This window comes from Lipotes vexillifer, unplaced genomic scaffold (genome assembly GCF_000442215.2).
Source record: "Lipotes vexillifer unplaced genomic scaffold, Lipotes_vexillifer_v1.1 scaffold1067, whole genome shotgun sequence".
Lineage (NCBI taxonomy): Eukaryota > Metazoa > Chordata > Mammalia > Artiodactyla > Lipotidae > Lipotes > Lipotes vexillifer.
In genome coordinates, this window is record NW_006775205.1 from 942,064 (window position 1) to 947,552 (window position 5,489).

The window sequence follows — 5,489 nt, forward strand, 5'->3', positions numbered from 1 at the left end:
GGGGAAAAAAAAAAAAAAAAAAAAAAAAAAAAAAAAAAAAAAAAAAAAAAAAACACCCTGCCAACAGACCTCCAAGTAAGAGAGGAAAAGCAAGAAAGAGAAAACTCCCACAAAAATGACCATGGAAAATTCAGTTGAGTAGGAAATTACAAATACTTGAATGGCTCATCCCCAAATAACATGTCCAACTCTAATGGAGACAAGGTCTTTATTTTCTAAGACTGGTCAAGTACATGAATCTTTTCTCAATTGTGGTATGTGATAACTGGGAGAAAATTTGCACAGCCCATGGGAGAGGAAAGGATGTCTATAAAGATTAAATGATCTGTATGACAATGAAGTTCTGCTGGAACCAATGATAACCAGACATCTACCCCTTAAACAAAGCTCAGATGCAGAAAATGTAAATGTTTTGAGCTAATATCTAGCTAGGTCAGTGGTATTGAGGAAAGAAAGCAAAGACCACCAAAAAGCTTGATGCATGCAAGACTTAAATGTAAATGCATGCAAATGAGACATTTCTTCTTTTTAATAAGCAGATTAATTAACTTTCTGCCCCAGTCATGGCTTGGGGTATCTCTAAGTCACTAGCCAACAGGGGATAAGGTATTGCTAATTCTGCAATTTACACTCTTAAGAATACTCAAGCATAGAAATGCCCCCAAATTGCGGTCTTGATTAGTCCTTTTCCATAAGTGCATGAAATGTTTGCAGAGTCCACCCCAAACTTCCAGTGCAGCCCAATACAGTAACGTCTCTTGCCAGGATGAGATTAGGGAAGGCATTACAGTAAGGCTGCTTGGAACTCTTTCCTTCAAGAGGACCCCTAGGCAGGCCAGCACGTTTGGTTTCAGGTTTCATTACAAATCCAAAAGCTGGACCAAATTTGCTGCAAGGTTTGTCAAAACACACAACCTTCTAAAGACAGGAATTCAAACAAATTTGGCCTGATTTATGTTTTGGAATGATGGCCACTGCAAAACCTAACCATTCCTTGTGTTTAAATTCCCAAACTAAAGACCGTCCAAGAGTTTAGTGCCTGTCCACGTTTGTGTTTACGTGGCTGTTTCAGCCCAAGAATTAAAGTAACACCTAGCAGAACTGTGCAGTCCAATATTGGATCAAAAACAGGAAAAGCTCAAAAATCCATTTAGGGAACCCCTTTCTGAATAAGGTTGAGGTTTGCTCTCATTAATTCTTGTGGACTGTTCCAAACTATAATTGGAAATATTTCTTCCGGTTAATACCTAAACATTCCAAATTCAGAAATATCTGAAACTGCTCACAGAGCCACAATTGTCTTCTAACTTGTGATTCATCCTTATTGCGACCAGAAGGTTGATTATAGAAAGGGACGTAACTGTGCCCCATGTTTTCCCTTCAGTGTTTTCTCCGCTGCTGGTAGGAAAATGCCCAAATTCATTAAGACCTGTTCTCTGTCTCTCTGTCTCTTTCTGTCTATCTCTGTCTCTCTCTGTCTCTATCAAACACACACACACACACACACACACACACACACACTGTTTGTTTGTTTCCTATACTCGATCTTCCTGTAGTTACTATCTCATTTCATGCATGCACACATTTGTACTCTGTCCCTTGTTTACCTGCAGACTCCTACTCATCCTCCTATCCAATTAAATTGTCCCCTCCCCTGTGAGCCTTTTTTTCCATTGCCCATTCATTAATGCATTTATTCTACAGATACTACATTGGCATTGGATGGGGGCACGGGCTATAGCACTGGCCAGAATACATTTCAACCCTGGTTCCACTTACATGCCATGTGAACCTGAGCAAGTGACTCGATCTCTGTAGGTCTCAGTCACCTCATTTTTAAATTGGAGAGAATAATAGCAACAATCCTTTAGATTGCTGCAATGGATTAGATGAGATAATGCACTAGAATGGATTAGAATCCACACATATGAGTGTTCAAAAATGTTATTACTAGTAGGTACCTAACATAGGCTTAGGTGCTAGGAAACATTGGGAGGCCAAGGTGGATATAGCAGATGCTTTCCTGCACCTTGCAATGGGGGGTTGGGGGTACAGGTAGCATAGAAGAACTAAGAAGCCTTTGGGAACATAATTTCAAATTGTAGTGCATGCTATGAAGGAAACAAATAAAATGAAGAGATAGAAAATAATTTTCCCCTTTGGGTCAACACTATCTTTGATATTCTTCTATTGGAGAATTTACATGTAAATGTAGTAATTGCTATTGTTTGTTAAGTCCTTACTCTGTGGCAGGCACTGTGCTGACTGGTTTACACAAATATTCTTTGTCAATCTCACAGTAAACCTATGTGATTGATGGAACTACTCTCCCCATTTTACAGATACAGAGACTAGGACTTGGAGTTGCTAAGAAATTCCTTTAAGATCAAAAAATTAATTAGTGACAGGGACAAGATTCACACCAGTCTGCCTATGTCTTAAGCATTTTGCTGCTTTGAACCCAGGTCCATCCTCCTCGTCTTTAGGGCATCTCTGTTCTTTGTCCCCAGTGGCCAGCGTAGTGCTAAGCCCACGGTAGGTACTCAAGCCATACGCACGGAATTTGTTGGAAGAAAGGGCAAGAGGATGAAGTGGCTCTTATCACCTTGATTTTATTATTTGTTCTGCTCAATTTCAGACGTCCATTTTCCCCACAGCCCCACTTCTACCCATTCTCCCTGAAGCCTCGCCAAACTATTCCCACTTTTCTCATTGTCCAAATCTTCCAGCACATACTCCCAAAGTTGCACTGTTAGATGTTTAATTCTTTGCATTATCAGGTTACCTGGTTGGTTTTGTCACTTCCCTGCTTTTTTTTTTCTGGATTTTCTTATTCTTTTTAAAATTTTTTTATTTTATATTGGAGTATATTTGATTTACGATGTTGTGTTAGTTTCAGGTGTACAGCAAAGTGATTTAGTTATGCATATACATGTATCTCTTCTTTTTCAGATTCTTTTCCCATATAGGTTATTACAGAGTACTGAGTAGAGTTCCCTGTGCTATACAGTAGGTATATATGTATATGTGTATACATATACATGTGTATATATTAATCCCAACCTCCTTATTTATCCCTCCCCCCCACACTGAGGGACCAGCTATGACTCATCTTATTCTGGCCCAGGGCTGAGCCTGAGAAATGAAAGAAATGTCCTCATTTGAAGCCTGCAAATCAACTCCTTTAGGAAACCATAAAGTAATTCAAGAAGCAATGTTTGTATACCGTAAAAGAATGAACAAGTCTAACCCCAATGCAACAGTTCTATTACCCCCAAAATTGAACCATGCTAGTTTAAATACAATTTTGCATGTTGAGTATTGAATAGGCCCCAAAAGTCCTCTCACAGACATTCAGGATGCTCGAAAATCTGGCCCGACCTTTGAGCTTGGGGTTTCATCTTGATACATTCACCCTAGGTTTAACCCATAGAGTGTTTATTTTTCCTTTAATTTGAACTACTTGACAACAGTTTACAAAAATAAAGAATTTCACATAAAATCCAGGTTTTCATCTTCTCTTGAAAAATCCTAAGCTCTGGCAACCCTTGGCCCCATCCTTGCCTGCATGGCAACGTGCAGTGGGACCTATTAGTGTTTGTCCATCCACCATGGTTTCCATCACTCCATGGCCTTCACCAGCCAAGGTCCCTAATTTCCATTTACCTGCCTCATCCATCTAGGTATTGAAGTCACTGTCCCTTTCCTTAATCTATCTGATTGCACCGTCTCGAGTTCCTTCTAGGAAACTGCGTTTGCTTTGGAAAGCTAGTTTTCTTACCACTCTTTGGTTGTCCCTCTCTGCCTTTTCTTACCTATTTCTGCATCTTTTACTTTTCTTTCTGCCTCTTCATTCCATAAGCATTTAGCTAACATATGCGTGCAAGATACGGCTGAGATGTGATAGGGGGATAAAGATTAAAAAAGACATGAATATTCTTTTAGAGGATGGGCTTTGGAACTTCACTGACTTGGCTTGAATCTTGAACCCTGCATTTAGCTGTGTGATCCTGGACACTTAATTTCTCTGTGCCTCGGTTTTCTAATCCGTAAAATGGGCTAATAACAATCTTATGGCCTTTATGAGAATTAAATAAGTTAATACATGTAAATCGACTAGAACAGTACTTGGCATTTAGTAAATGTTCATAGTTGTTACTGTTATTATTAGAAAAAGTAACAGGGATTACCCAATCTCAGAAATAAACGTAAAATGACACTCTGAAGTGCAGAGGACAGGCTCAGATAGGGAGTAGGCATTAGCAGTAGAGATAAGGCCGAAAAACCTAAGGCATCCTATGGTAGCCATCTTCAAACTTTACAAATGAAATGCTAGTTTACAAAGAGCCTTCAAGGAAGGAGGTTCTGTTCAAACTAGTTAAGTCAAAGAAAGCGTCACAGAGGAGTTGGCATCTGTGTTTATCCTCGAAGGATCTGTCAGAGAGATAAAGATGAGAGTCTGTGGAAGGTCATGCCAAGCAGCAGGGACACTACAGAAATGAACATGTTTGATATCAAGCAAAATCAAGAAACTTTGAGAAAGTAGAGACAGTAAAAAGATGTTGAAACCCAATTTTAGAACGTCTTAAGTACCATTTTAAGGAATTTGCAGTTTATTGCATGGGCCCTGAGAAGCCAGTAAATGACAAGATTAGTGCTTGGTTTGAGCAAGAGGACTTGTGGATACGAGGTGGGTGGATTTGACTCAGACAGACCCAAGAACTGAAGGATCCTCTGGGAGGCTGATTTCAGCCCAAGGAATCCCTAACACATGGTTACTCAGTAACTTCTCTCTGGACTAGATAAAACAGGGCCCAGAACAGAGGCTGAAAGACTTCTCTCATTGCTCTTGGCTATTAGCTGGAATTAACGTGATTGATGACTTTGTGGAATTCCCAAAGGCCATCTTCTCATCAGTACTAGTTTTTGTGGTTCAGGCATTTCAAATTTACAAATGGAGTTAGTCCGCGGCTGAGGAGAACATTGCTGACTATCCTGAAGAGCTTGGAAATCTGTCTCAACCCTGCAATTTTGGAGACGTCTTGGATTTACTTTTTTTGTGGTGCTTCCTGTCATTCTCTACTGTCCTCTTGACTAAACCAAATCTAATAAGTAATTGTAATGACTAAGAAGGCCATAGCCACTGAGAACAGCTCATTTCTTAAGGAGCAACAGTAAAATCCAACCCCACAGCATAGACCATCCAACATTCATTTCATCATTCCACAGGTGTTCACCGAGTGCCCACCATGTGTGGGACCCTACTCCCTCAGACTGTGTGTGATCTGACCCCCTTCTAGCCCCTCCAACCACATCTGTGCCTCTCTTTCCTCCCAGGACACTCCACCCCCTTCATTCTCAGGACATACTAAATGCTTTCCTCTAGATTCTAGAACCCTCCTCTCTTTGCCCCTGGCATGGCTCCTCCTTAGCCTTCAGTCTCAGCTCAAGATGTTACCTCTTCAGAGAGAGCCATTCATGACCAAATA